Raw genomic sequence first — 15,605 nt, 5'->3', positions numbered from 1 at the left:
AACCATACTGTACATGCCCACTCCTCTCCCCTAGACACTACCTGCCTATTTATCCCTCCTACTCTCCTCTACCCCAAAGAATTTGCTCATCCGGGCTACCTTCATGTGAGCCCGGTGAACGACCTTAAATTGAATCAGGCCGAGCCTGGCACATGTTGCGGTTGAGTTTACCCTACTCAGAGCTTCCGCCCACAGTCCGTCCTCCATCTCCCCGCCAAACTCCACCTCCCATTTTAGTTTCAGTTCCTCTGTCTGGGACTCTTCCCCCTTCATGAGAACCTTGTAGATATCCGAGACTCTACCCTCTCCTCCTTCTCCTCTAGAGACTATTCTGTCCTGGATCCCTATTGGCAGGAGGCGTGGGAAGAATGGGACCTGTCTGCGTACAAAGTCCCGCACCTGTAAGTACCTAAAGTCATTTCCCCTTACCAGCCCAAATTTCTCCTCCAAGCCCCTCAAACTCGCAAAGCTCCCCTCCAGGAACATATCGCCCACCCTCCCCACCCCCACCCGCCGCCATGTTCGAAACCCTCCATCCATATCCCGGGGGCAAATCGATGGTTATCACAGATTGGAGCCCCCCCCCCCCCACATGCCTCCTCCACTGGCCACATCCCCCCCCCCCCCCACTTGCCTCCTCCACTGGCCCCATATCCGCAGGGCCGCCCTCACTACCGGGCTGGTGGAGTACCTGGCCGGCGACAGCGGTAGGGAGCCATGACCAGGACTGCCAAACTGGTGCCCCTGCACGAAGCTGCCTCCACCCACTCCCAGATAGACCCCGTACCCACCATCCACTTCCTTATCATGGCTATGTTAGCCGCCCAGTAGTAGTTGATCAGTCCCCCCTCGCTGCGGCTCCTTTCAAGCATCGCCTTCCTCACCCGCGGGGATTTTCCTGCCCAGACAAAGCTCATGATGATTTTGCCAGTCCTTTTGAAGAAGGACCGTGGGATAAAGATTGGGAGGCACTGGAAGATGAACAGATATCTAGGGAGGATTGTCATCTTTACAGTCTGCACCCTCCCCGCCAGTGACAGCGGGAGTGCATCCCATCTCCGAAACTCCCTCTTCATTTGTTCCACCACCCTAGTCAAATTTAACTTATGCAACCTGCCCCAGTCTCGTGCCACCTGTAGCCCCAAGTACCGGAAACTTTCCTCCACCAGCCTAAATGGCAGCTCCTTCAGTCTATTCTCCTGGCCCCTTGCCTGCACCACAAACATCTCACTCTTGGCCATATTTAATTTGTACCCTGAAAACCGGCCGAACTTCCTCAATGTTTCCAGTATATTTTCCATCCTGGCCAGTGGGTCCGACACGTACAGGAGCAGGTCGTCCGCATAGAGAGAGACCCTATGTTCCACCCTCCCCCCCACCCCCCCTAGTCATTCCATTCCACCGCTTCGCAGCTCTCAACACCATCGCCAACGGCTCTATGGCCAGCGCGAACAGCAACGGGGAGCGTGGGCATCCCTGCCTGGTCTGCGTTGTAATCTGAAATAATCTGACATTATCCTGTTCATCGTAACGCTAGCGTTTGGGGCCTGGTACAATAGTCTGACCCAATTAACCAGTCCTTCCCCAAACCCAAACCGTCCAAGCACCTCCCACAAATAGCCCCACTCCACCCGGTCGAAGGCCTTCTCAGCGTCCATTGCCACCACTACCTCAACCTCCTTGCCCGTCGGGGGCATCATGATCATATTAAGCAATCTTCTCAAGTTGGCTGTCAGCTGCCTGCCTTTCACAAACCCTGTCTGATTGTCCCCAATCACCTCCGGTACACAGTCCTCAATTCTAATCGCCAGGACCTTGGCCAGGAGCTTGGCATCCACATTGATCAGGGAGATTGGCCTGTATGACCCGCAGGATTCCAGGTCCTTGTCCCGCTTCAGCGAGGTGGTGGCTTGCGACATCGTCGGTGGCAGGGTCCCTCTGTCCCTTGCCTCATTAAAAACCCTTGTCAGGACCGGTCCCACTATCTCCGAGAACTTCTTGTAAAATTCTACTGGGTATCCATCCTGTCCCGGGGCTTTCCCTGACTGCATGGCCTTTAGACCCCCCAATACCTCCTCCGCTCTAATCGGGGCCCCCAGCCCATCCACTAGTCCCCTGCCTACTCTTGGGAAGGTTAGTCCATCCAGGAACCTTTTCATCTCCTCCGGCACTTCCGGGGGTTCTGAAGTGTACAGCTTACTATAGAAGTCCCGAAATACCTTATTCAGTCCTGACGGGTCCTCCACTCTGCTCACCTCCCCATCAACCACTCTACTTATTTCCCTGGCCGCCTCCCTCTTCCTGAGTTGCTGCGCTAGCAATCTACTGGCCTTCTCCCCATGCTCATACACCACTCCCCTTGCCTTCCTAAGTTGTTCCACGGCCCTACTCGTGGATAGCACCCCCAGTTCCGCCTGCAATCTCCATCTCTCCCTGAGTAGGTCCTCCCCTCCCGCATGCTCCTCGTCTATCCGTGAATTGCCCTAACCAATCTGTCCATTTCTGCTCTGTCCACCCTGACCCTGTCAGCCCGAATTGAGATCAGCTCTCCCCTCACTACTGCCTTCAGCGCCTCCCACAGGGTCGCTGCTGAAACCTCCCCCGTATCGTTCACCTGCAAGTAATTTTGCATCCACTTCCGCAGTCTCTCACATATCCCCTCCTCCGACAACAGTCCTACATCTAACCTCCATTGCGGGCATTGGTAATTCATCCCCCCGACTTGCAGGTCCACCCAGTGCGGGGCATGGTCCGAGATAGTGATTGCCGAGTATTCCGTATTCTTCACCTCCCCTACACAGTCCCTGCTCACGATAAAAAAATCAATCCTAGAATATATTTTATGAACATGCGAATAAAACGAGTAGCCCCTTCCCGTCGGCTGTCTGGCTCTCCATGGGTCCACAGCCCCCATTTGCTCCATGAACCCTTTCAGCTCCCTTGCCATTGCTGGGAGCCTACCCGTTCTGGGACATGACTGGTCCAGCCCCGGGTCAAGGACCGCATTAAAGCGTCCCCCCCCCCCCATCATCAACTTACGTGAGTCTAGGTCCAGGATCTTACCCAGCACTCTTTTGATAAAGCCAACGTCGTCCCAGTTCGGCGCATATATGTTCACCAGCACGACTCTCCTCCCCTCCAGCTTGCCCCTTACCATAAGGAATCTGCCCCCGCCGTCTGCGATTACGCCCTCCGCCTCAAATTGAACCCGCTTATTGACCATAATTGCCACCCCCCTAGACTTAGAGTCCAAGTCCGAGTGGAAGACCTGGTTGATCCAGCCCTTCCTTAGCCTAGTCTGGTCAGACACTTTCAGATGTGACTCCTGCAACATAATTACGTCCGCCTTCAGAGCCCGCAAATGTACGAACACATGTGCCCTTTTAACTGGCCCATTTAGTCCCCTGACATTCCAGATGATCAGCCTGGTTGGGGAGCACACCGCCTCCCCCCCTCCCCGCGCCGGTCAGCCATAACCTTTCTTGGGCTCGCCCCCGGCCCATGCGCCGTGCCGCTCTTGGCTCGCCTCTTGGCTGCCTCCACCCCCAACCTCCTTTCCATTACCTACTTCAGATCCCCCCCCACGTCAGCAAAATAGCTCCCCCCCCCACCTAGCAACATCCCCCGATAACCCCACCCCTGCCATTCACTGGCTGTATTCTCCCCCCCACCTGACTCCCTTGACTAGCCAATCTGCTAGCCCGGTGACTCATCGCTCCGGCGCCCCCTTGTCTCACTTCCATTGTTTCCCCGACCTCATCTCCCCACTCCCCAGCACACCATCCCCCCCTCCGACCCACTGGAGCAGCCTCACTACGATGGGAAAGATCAAACAAGATGGAAACATCAAACAGCACCGCGAGGCTGCTCCAGGTACAATCCAGTTCCAGCTGTGTACACAGAAAAGTGTTAACCCACGGCCCTTTCTGAGCACCAAAAAATATATATAACACCGCAATAACCCAGTACCCGTACATCCCCCATCCGAAACAAACATAAAAACCATAGACATAAATGAAACAAAAGCCCCCAACCAACATCTTTAATGCCCATTGCTGACCGGCCACCCTTTTGTTACAATACAGGCTCCAGCGCACTCAGAGAGCCCAACAAAAGGTACCCACCACAACAGAAGAAAAAAAACAACAGAAAAAAGGAAAAAGATCATTCGAAGCGGGGGGGGGGGGGGGGGGGGGGGGGGATACCCTATACCCTCCCCCCCACCTCCCCAACAGGCAAAAATTGCCCACAAAAAATACACCACTAGGCATCTTTAAAGCAGTAAACAGTCGACCTGCAGTCCACGCACAGTAGGCGTCCCTTCAACCAGTAATTCTCCGACCCTATCTTGCGTCCGTGGGTCCTTTTTTCGAGACCAGCCCCTGATCCCTCACAAAGTCTTTCGCTTCTTCGGGCTCGGAGAAGTAGTGGTGTTGGCCCTGATGCGTAACCCAAAGCCGAGCCAGGAAGAGCAGACCAAATTTCACGTGCTTTTTGAACAACACCTCCTTGTGGTGTGGTTGAGGGTGGCACCCAGGGCAAAGTCGGAGGCATCGCTCTCGACTTGATTAGGTGCGCCTTGCCTGGCTTGTAGAATTGCGGCTTGCACTCCGCACAGACTTGGCAGTCCCTAGTCATGGCCTTGACCTCACCGACTGAGAAGGGTAGGTTGTGGCCCTTGATGTAATGGTAGAGCCGCCTGACGCCCGGGTGACAGAGGTCATTATGTAGTGCCCGCAGCCGGTCATCCTGTGCGTTGGCACAAGTACTACGGGACAGGGCATCAGGAGGATCATTGAGCTTACCTGGCCGGTATAAGATAGTATAATTGTAGGTGGAGAGTTCGATCCTCCACCGTAATATCTTATCATTTTTGATTTTGCCTCGTTGTTTGTTGTCGAACATGAACGCAACTGATCGTTGGTCAGTAACGAGGGTAAATGGTTTTCCGGCCAGGTAGTGCCTCCAGTGCCGGACGGCTTCCACTATGGCTTGTGCCTCCTTCTCAACAGAGGAGTGGCTGATCTCGGGGCCTTTAGTGTACTGCAACGAATGCTACCCCTCATGAGCGGATGTTTCTCTTTTCCAGGAGATCGGCATCCGTGACATCGCTTCCATCCTGGCTCCTTTCCCCGGGAGACGTCCTGCTCCGCAAGCACGTGCGGACCTCTAAGGCGGAGCCCCTGGTGGAGAGAGTCCATCTCCTCCACGCCAACCCACAGTACGCGTACATAGCGTACCCCAACGGGCGTGAGGAGACCGTCTCCATCAAGGACCTGGCCCCCTCTGGGGCCCCTGCCGCCCCCGCCCCGCAGCCTCCACCCCACTCCCTCTCTGCTCCCGTCGATCCCTCGGTCTGTTACTACTCCGTGCCAGCCGCTGTCATCCCGCAGTTTCGCCTCGAGCCAGCCGAAGCGGTGGGGGAAGTCATGCCGCCTCGCGACCCAGCACCACCGACCGCACGGATACCGCCGGACACTACCTCAGCGCCGCAGCTCCGACGTTCAAAGAGATCGACCAAACCCATCGTTCGTCTCGACCTCTGACGACACGGAACCTCCTGATGGACTCTGTTCACTGCTCCAAATTTTCACCCTGGACTTCCTTCTAAACAAGGGGTGAATGTGGTGATACACCACTGTACCTCCCTACCATTGTACAGAGTATATAATAGTTGTGCGTAACGTAGCCCTGTAATACTGTGTATTGTACTGTAACTCTGCAGAGGTTCGGTCACTGGTAGGTAACCCGACCTGGCCACGGAGAGCTCCGCCTTAGCCACTCCCCCGGGAGTCAGTATAAGAACCTCTTCTGGGACAGGCCCCATTCTGTCTGATGTCGTCTGTGTCGGGTAAGCCTCCCATGTAGTATATTAAAGCCTGAGTTAAAGTCTCACATGTCTTTGTGGTTCTTGACGCTTAGCGCATCACTCCTTAACTTGTTTAAAGGCTGCTCGCCGCCTGGCCACCTCCTGGCTTAGGTCCTGGTAAATGCGAAGGACACTGTTATTCCACGTGCTGATCTTAGCGCTCTTTGCCCACTGCAGCACCCGCTCCTTATCCACAAACCTGTGGAACCTAATCACCATCGGCGGGGGCCCCCCCCCCCGGACGCACATGTCTCGCCTGTACTCTGTGTGCCCCCTCCAGCTCCGGCGGTCGCGGACAGGCTTCAGCCCCCATCAGCTGCATCAACAGGTCCGGCACGAACGCTGTGGCATCAGCTCCCTCCGCCACCTCCGGGAGGCCGATGATCCTCAGATTTTGTCTATGGGCTCTATTTTCCAGCTCCTCTACTCTGTCCAGCAGTCTTCTCTGTCTCTCCTTCAACCCGTCGACTTCTAGCGCAGCAATCGTCTGCGCGTCCGCCTGCTCCTCCACCGCCTTCCCCAGCTCCTTAACTTTTTCGTCCTGGGCATCCAGTCTCTGGTTCAGCTGATCCACTGCTTTCTGAAGTGGGTCCAAGTTATCCCGCTTCAACGACTCAAAACTGCTCTTTATCACCTGCAGCATGTTTTCCAGCGCCTGCTGGATCGCCGGGTCCGAGGTCTGCAGGTCCGCCATCTTTGCTCCCGGGTCAGCTTCCCCTGCACCTTGCCTTTGTCCCTTCCTCTCCTGTTTGCGCTGCTTTCTGCTCTCCCGCAGTTCCATGCAGCTCTGCTCGCTCCTTAGCCCCCCGTGGCCGTTCTTTCAGCGCTCCACAGCACTGCAAAACCGGGGAACCAGGTCCCCAAATCCCGCCGGAGTGAGAGCCCCCGAATGTGCGGCTCACTCACTCATTGCTGCCACCGGAAGTCCTCAAGAAATTATCTTTATACTCCTTTGCTCCCAAGTTAAGTTTATTCTTTGTAGGCTGTAAACCACAGACTCTGGAGGCCTGACCCTCAGAGCTAACACTAGCACTCCTCTGTCCTGCTCTGGATTCTGTCCAGCAGATTCAGATGTGATACCTTGGCCAAGAGGTACTCTGCCTATTTGTGTTTCTGGTCATCTCTCACTTGTAGGAAAATGATCCATCTTCATAGTCCTCTTGCCTTGCTTGCCAGCAGCATGGAAGAAGCTCCCCTCTGTGATTTGACGCCAAAAGTGCGTACATAGAGGGCACTTGACGTCAAGTGTACATGCAGCATGTGACCCGCTCACTGCTGCCGCTTATGGCCAGAAGCCTGCATTCAGCCTTATTTTCTTGTCATTTAAAAGGCGGCAGTGGCTGCTATTCTCAATAAAAATGCCGGTAGTGGCCATTGGCTGCTTCTCCCGTGAACGTCGGAACCAATTGCTCCACAACCCTCCTGATACACGCCCACGACCCACCCGTGGATCACGGACCACACTATGACAAACCCTGGCCTAGTAGACGGCCATGCCTCTCAATCAAACCAATCATCATCGTGAGTCTCTGCTAATTGTACTTGGGGCCCTTGAAGAGGCTCCCAAAATTAAGCTTTTGTTTTAGAGTGCATGGACACGATGGAGCAGGTTTTAGCTTTTGAATATTTAAAAAAATTTACTAAGAAATTGACTATCGCACACTCAACTAGCAAATAGCCCCGTATGGTTCATTAACATGGTTTCAGTTATGGAAAATTAGGTCAACTTACTACTCTTAAATATACTAAGGAATATTTAAAAGGAAAGTTTATGGCTGGGATTCTCCGAGCCTCCGCACCAAAATGGCGCTCGCTGCGGGGAGGAGAATGGGACCTCAGACCCGCGATCGGGTCAGACGCCGGGACGCGATTCTCCAGCGACCGGAGAATCGCCGGCAGTCGCGCAAGCGCGGTTGATGCGGCGCCGGTCGGGGGCCATTGAAAGAGGCCCCCGCGGCGATTCTCTGCGGTTGACCGGCCGAGTTCCCGCCGGCGTGGTTCACGTATGGTTCCATCTGGCGGGAGCTCGTCGTCGTGGCTGCGGTGGCCATCCTGGTGGGGGGGGGGGGGGGGGGCAGGGGAATCAGTCTCCGGGGGGGGGGCCTCCACGATGGCCAGCCCTGTGATCGGGGGCCACTGATTGGTGGGTGTGCGCAATCTGGGGAAGGCCTACCTTCTTCTGCGCCGGCCCGCTGTGTGGTTCCACCATGTTGCGCGGTGCTGGCACGAAACGCGGCCAACAGTGCAGGGCCGCGTACGGCAGCTGGAGCAGCGCGGAGCACTCTGGCGCCGTGCTTATCCCCTGTTTGCCACGGAATCGCTGGAGTGTTTCACTCCAGCGCCAACACTTAGCCGTGTTTTTGGAGAATCCCAGCCTCTGTTTTTGGAAGCTTGGTAGGTTTTATGGTTGGTGATATGCAAGTAGGTTTGAGCTGAAACTTATCATAATAAGAAGAAGAATAACCTTTTATTGTCACAAGTATGAGGTTACTGTGAAAAGCCCGAGTCCCTACATTCCGGCGCCTGTTCGGGGAGGCTGGTAAGGGAATTGAACCCGCGCTGCTGGCCTTGTTCTGCATCACAAACCAGCTGTCTAGCCCACTGAGCTAAACCATCCCTTACTTGAGGCAAAAACATTCCCAAAATCTGCACCCACGTAACTGATTGCTGCAAAGGTGGGCTCCCTACCCCTATTTCTTGTCTTCTGGCAGGGGGTCGCCTTTGTCTCGAACATTTAGTGATTTTTCCCCAATTTTCCACAGTTTGTTTGACTTCTTTAAAGGATTTCCCGTCTGTGAGCATTATCCCTTGTCAATCTCAGGATACCCTTCCACCCTCTTGGAGCTTTGCACCGGCCAACAGCAGACCATGGTATACTATGAATAGAAACAGGCAAGGCAGGCTCCTAAGGTAAAGGTAACCCAAATTATACATACCAAATCTGCTAATCACAAGGAGCATTTGATAAGGGCACAATTTAACTCAGATTTCTTGAGTTAGAGAGGACCAGCAGTGGACCAACTTCAGCAAGCCCCTCACTCCTGACTTTTGCAGTTGATGCGCAATCAATTACTCTCGAGACAAGGTGAGTCATAACCAATAGGCTTTAATCTGCTAGAACTGTTCCCCAGCAGCTTCGATACAGAAAGTGAAGGCTGCTGGGACGGCATTGGTTCTTATACTCCGCCTCTCAGGGCGGAGCTATGTACATCAGCCAATGGTAGACTCCTGGGTCTAGCCAATGGCCATCCACCTCTCAGGTACCGCAATACCTGGTATTACCACATTCACCCCCTGTTAAAAAGAACCCGGCGGGGTGATGGTCAGCATTAATGTCGCCTTTCGCATGGTAGGACCAGGTATGGAGGTGCCGTGATGTCGAGGGTAATAGCAAAGTGTTCATGTTGCAGCAATCAGTCGATCGGGTGGCCTGGTCGTCCTTCTGGAGCGTCTGGGCTTCGGTGATGATCCTGATGGGGGCCTCGGCGGTTGCGACTCCGGGAACGTGGTGTCGACCTCCCAGGCAGCTTCGTCACCCCTAGGCGGCGCTGTTGGGGCGAAAAATGGGCAGGGGCGCCTGTAGGGGGTGTCGGTGCTTGTTCGGGCCTAGGTAGGGGCGGCGGGAGTACTGACCCTCCGGTCAGGTGCTGCGGGTAGGGTGGGGGTGGGGGCAATGGTGCTGGTGCGCGTGGGGCTCCAGCGGGCGCCAGGTCCCGAAGGGAGACCGTATCTTGGTGGCCGTCAGGGAACGCTACATAGGCATACTGGGAGTTGGCGTGCAGCAGGTGGACCCTCTCGACCAATGGGTCCGACTTGAGCACCCTCACATGTCTCCGAAGCAGGATGGGTCCGGGTGTTGCTAGCCAGATCAGGAGCGAGGTCCCAGATGAGGATTTCCTGGGGATTTCCTGGGGAAAACAAGGAGACGTTGATGAGGTGTCTGGCTTGTGGTAGTACAGAGCAGCGACCGGATGGAGTGGAGGGCCACCGGGAGACTTCCTGCCAGCGGGAGACTGGGAGATTCCTGGACTGTAGGGCCAGCAGGACGGTCTTCCAAACCGTGCCATTCTCCCTCTCTACCTGTCCGTTTCCCCGGGGGTTGTTACTGGTCGTCCTGCTGGAGGCGATGCCTTTGCTGAGCAGGAATTGACGCAGTTCGTCACTCATAAAGGAGGACCCCCTATCGCTGTGTATGTACGCGGGGAAACCGAACAGTGTAAAGATGACAGTGGTTGTGGTCATGTCTGGGCAGGGGATGGCGAATGGGAACCGGGAGTACTCGTCAATCACGTTCAGGAAGTACGTGTTGCGGTCGGTGAAGGGGAGGGGGCCTTTGAAATCCATGCTGAGGCATTCAAAGGGACGGGAAGCCTTTATCAGGTGCGTCCTCTCTGGCCGGTAGAAGTGCGGCTTGCACTTCGCGCAGATTCGGCAGTCCCTGGTGGCTGTCCTGACTGCCTCGATGGAGTAGGGCAGGTTGCGGGTCTTGATAAAATGAAAGAAACGAGTGACCCCCGGGTGGCAGAGGTCCTCGTGGTGGGATCGGAGGCCACGGGACAGGGCATCAGGAGGCTCGTACAGCTCCCCGAGACGGTACAAGATCTCGTAATTGTAGGTGGAGAGTTCTGTCCTCGACCGCAAGATCTTGTCGTTCTTAATCTGCCCCGCTGTGCATTATCGAATATGAAAGCAACCGACCGTTGGTCCGTGAGGAGAGTGAATCTCCTGCCGGCCAGGTAATGCCTCCAGTGTCGCACAGCTTCTACTATGGCCTGGGCCTCCTTTTCGATCGAGGAGTGGCGGATTTCGGAAGCATGGAGGGTGCAGGAGAAGAAATGAAATGAAATGAAAAGCCACGGGTCTGCTCGCTTGGTTGAGGGTGGCCGCCAGAGCTACGTCGGACGCATCGCTCTCGACCTGGAAGGGGAGGGACTCGTCGATGGCGCGCATCGTGGCTTTTGCAATGTCTGCTTTGATGCGGCAGAAGGCCTGGCGGCCCTCCGTCGACAGGGGGAAGGTTGTGAACTGGATCAGGGGTCGAGCCTTGTCTGCGTAATTGGGGACCCACTGTGCATAATAGCTGAAGAACCCGAGGCAACGCTTTAGGGCCTTGGGGCAGTGAGGGAGGGGGAACTCCATGAGGGGGCGCATGCGTTCAAGGTCGGGGCCTATGACTCCACTTCGCACTACGTAGTCTAGAATGGCTAGCCGGTCGGTGCTAAACACACATTTATCCTTGTTGTATGTCAGGTTAAGGATTTTCGCGGTCTGGAGAAATTTGCGGAGGTTGGTGTCGTGGTCCTGCTGGTCATGGCCGCAGATGGTGACGTTATCAAGATACGGGAATGTTGCGCGTAAGCCGTACTGGTCAACCATTCGGTCCATCTCACGCTGGAAGACCGAGACCCCGTTCGTGACCCCGAAGGGATCCCTTAAAAAGTGATAGAGCCGCCCATCCGCTTCGAAGGCAGTGTACTGTGGTCACCATTACGGAGGGATAGCTGGTGGTAGGCATTGGACGGCCGGGGCCTGAAAAAAAGGCTGCCGATAGTCGCTGGAGACCGCGGCCATGGCACGGGCCTGGCAGACCCCGACATAGTGGCCCTTCTTGCCGCACACTTTGCAGGTGGAGGTGCAGGCAGGGCAGCGCGGGTGGGGATGATTCGACTGCCCGCAGAAAAAACAGCATTGTCCGGTGGCGGTAGCAGGCCGTCTCGCCGCGCAGGCTTGCGGGGTTCAGTATTGCGGGGTTAGAGGGAAGGTCTGGGGGGCTGCCGCAAAGGGGTGCCACGCAGCCCAGGGGGGCGCCACGCATCCGGGAGCAAAAGCCAGCGCGTTGTTATACGCAACGTCCATGGACCCCGCCAGGGCCCGTGCCTCAGTAAGTCCCAGAGTGTCCATTTCTAGGAGCCTTCGGCGGATATCGGGGGAAGTCATACCTGCCACGAAAGCATCCCTGATCAAAAGATCCGTGTGCTCGTTCCCCGAAACTGGCGGGCAGCCACAGTTTCGGCCCAGCACCAGCAGTGCCCGATAGAAGTCTTCCAGCATTTCTTCAGTCCTTTGCCTCCTAGTTACCAGCAGGTGACGGGCGTAGACCTGGTTCACAGGACGGATATAATGTCCTTCTAGCAGCTCGATAGCTGCAGCATAATTCTCCGCCTCCTCGATCAGAGGGTAGATCCCAGGGCTGACCCGCGAGCGTAGAAGGTGCATCTTTTGTCTTTCCGTGAGGGTGTCCGTGGCCGTGTCGAGGTAGCTCTTAAAACACGCCAGCCAATGTTTGAAGATAGCAGCAGAGTTGTCCGCATGGGGGCTGAGCTGAAGGCACTCCGGTTTGATACGGAGATCCATCCTTTCAACTGAGGTTGCAGCAGGTTAAATTGATGCGCAATCAATTACTCTCGAGACAAGGTGAGGCATAACTAATAGGCTTTAATCTGCTAGAACTGTTCCCCAGCAGCTCTGATACAGAAAGTGAAGGCTGCTGGGATGGCATCGGTTCTTATACTCCGCCTCTTAGGGCGGAGCTATGTACATCAGCCAATGATAGACTCCTGGGTCTAGCCAATGGTCATCCACCTCTCAGGTACCGCAATACCTGGTATTACCACAGCAGTATGTAAATGTGCAGGTTGTGCAGGGTCAGTTATGATACCTTGCATGGTTGAACAGTATCTCGACATTCCTTGTTCAGCTTCAGGTAAGAAAGGTCATATGAAGAATATACAACATTGCCACCAGATCACTTCAGAAATTGTTTCCGAATAATTGGAATGCCTAATGATTAGAATACGATGTGAGAACTGACAAAATTAGTATTCTGAAAGATTTATATTCATGCCCCTGGATTCCATCCCTTGAACATAAGGGAAAAATCATCGCTGGATGATTTTAAATCTGAATATAGAGCAGAAATGGATAGTGTACTTCTGAATGGCCTTCAGCTTGAACCATTATTGTGCTTAGTTGCTTTTTCCAGGCACGTTAGTTTATAGAGTAAATAAATCCACAGACAAATTCAATGTTCCAACTCATTCGCTGTTTAGTGGGTTGAACATCGGGGTTGTTTCCTGTTGGTAGCTGCTGAGAGAAGTTGAGTGGAGGAGGTGTGTAATGAGAACGGCTAAAATATCAAGATTGTTATAAATAAAAGCTCAGGTTACATCAGTTCAGAGGTCAGAGGGGTTAAAGTCTAGAGCAGTGGATTATAAACAGAACAGTTGTAATGGCCTCGTTGCCGACAGAAAGTCTGGAGAGAGGTGTCAAGGACTGCTTTTAATGTGAGAGTGTGACTGGAATTACTGACCTAAAAAAAAGAGCATGTAATACTGCATAAGTATATTGTTTGGAAGTGTAACTGTTTGATCTATTCACTTCATGAGTTAATTTTCCAAAAAACAGTTCTAGTATCTCAATCGTTTGATAAGACTAAGAAATATGTCAGCAATTTCCCAAATGTGGATCAGGTGAATATCCATAAACCATGTTTAGAAAAGACAATTTGTGAAAATGGTCAGAAAGAGTTGATGTAAACAGTCAATAGTGTCACAAGAGTATCTCCAGAGCGCACATTTATTTTCAAATATTTCTTCTATATCTGAGCCTGTGGAGTATTTTCAAAAGGTATGGCCTTATACCTGACGCAGTGGTTTTTCTGTCTGTTGCAATATTTTTCAATAAATACGGGCCTCACAGAACAATAGTTTGAAACATTTTCTTGCAAGCTGTCAAATGTCATCAGGCATTATTTTACTCAATTAGTTTTCCACAGATGATATTTAATATTGAGGGCAATTTTCTGCCCCAATTTGGTACAGGCGCTAATCCTGTTATGGCTAGAAACTCTTGCAAGGGGCCATAGCGGGACACCCCCCCCCCCCCCCCCCCCCCCGCCCCCCACTGGCTCCATAACCAGGTAATGCCCATGATTACCATTAATTTAAATACATTTTAGTATTCAAAATCAGCTTACGGCCGAACCGGTTTACTTCAAGTGAGGGGGGCGAAGGGGTGGCGCCGATTCTCTGAATACTGGGGATTAGGGGGATGGGGGTGAGGGGCCGATACCACAAAGACCCGTTGCTGTCAATTGGGGGGGGGGGCTGATGCTGGTGACAATGGAGGGTTCCACGATCTCTGTGGAGCTCGGCTTGCCAGCTTCTTTCAGCCCCGCCCCTAACAGTGACGGCGGTGGGGTGGGGGAGGGGGTGGAGATCAGACCCGCGATCCATGTCCTGCCAAGAGGGGGGGGGGGGTGAAAACATTCCATCAATAATGGGAGGATGTCCATGGGGGTGTGGGTGGGGCGGTCTTTAATTTCACTTGGCATTCGGGATGCCTGTTAAAAAGGGTTCCTCAATCTCTGTGAAGCCCTCCCTTCACACTTATGGCGCAAAACAAAAAAATAACAAAGTGTGGGAAGTTCTCGGCAGGAAACCTGCCTGTTTCTCTGGAGGGAAATTTGTCAGTTTTCTTTTTTTAATAAATTTTAAAGTGCTCGATTCCTTTTTTTCCAATTAAGGGGCAATTTAGCATGGCCAATCCACCTATCTTGCACATCTTTGGGTTGTGGGGGTGAGACCCACGCAGACACAAGGGGAATATGCAATCTCCACATGGACAGTGACCCGGGGCCGGGATCGAACCCGGGTCCTTGGTGCCGTGAGCCAGCAGTGCCACCAGTGTAGGGGCTGGTTTAGCATAGTGGGCTAAATAGCTGGTTTGTAAGGCAGAACAATGCCAGCAGCACGGGTTCAATTCCCATACCGGCCTCCCCGAACAGGTGCCGGAATGTGATGACTAGGGGCTTTTCACAGTAACTTCATTGAAGCCTACTTGTGACAATAAGCGATGATTATTATTATTAAATCACTGCGCACCGTGCTGCCTTGACTCGTCAATTTTCTGACTGAACCTGACACTTTGCCATTTTTTGGCAAAATTCCACCCATTAAAAGGAATTCTCCGCTGGCGGGATTCTCTGTTCTGCCGGCAGCGCCCCCGCCCCGCCCACGAGCTTCCCAGCAGCATGGGGTGTCTACAATGGGAAATTCCAATGGCCAGAGGCGGGAATGGAGTATCCTGCTGCCAGTGACGGCGTGCTGCTGAGAAACATGCAGCTAGGAAGGTGGAGAATTCACATCGTTATCTTTACATAAACCAGCATTAGATTTTTAATAAAATATCACGTATGCCAGGTTAGCAGACTGTGACTCTCCCAACCAGCCAAACGATTTATGACCTTTTGCCAGTTCCATGTCGAAATTATTACGACAACTGAATATTTTAGCAACAGTGTACAAATGAATGGAATTACAGCACAGTGCGTTTTACAACAAACACAATGTGCAGGAATGGGAGAGTGAAAGTCAAAAGGCCTTTATGTCTGCATTTTTGCACTTCCGCACAACCTTTTGCTCTTACAGCAATTGCATTTACAGAATTAATGTTCGCACTGTAAGTGGTGTTTACTAAGTCCCTGTGCATCTTTAAACTTTAACAACTTTGGATGTATGCGTGAAACTGTAACAGGCACAAGAAAGCATAATCCATACATTTTTAACAGAAATTTCCAGATTTCAGCATTACTGCCATCTTTTGTGATACATTATTCAATCTGATTTCCCTGCTGTTCCCCCTCTGCTGTTACCATTTTCAATAAGTTTCAGTGTAATACAGACCATATTAATACTGAAAATCTGGATGAATGATGGTTTTCACTGACCATTTACAG

Source organism: Scyliorhinus torazame, chromosome 2 (assembly GCF_047496885.1).
Source record: "Scyliorhinus torazame isolate Kashiwa2021f chromosome 2, sScyTor2.1, whole genome shotgun sequence".
NCBI lineage: Eukaryota > Metazoa > Chordata > Chondrichthyes > Carcharhiniformes > Scyliorhinidae > Scyliorhinus > Scyliorhinus torazame.
Note: the sequence above shows the minus strand (reverse complement) of the source record.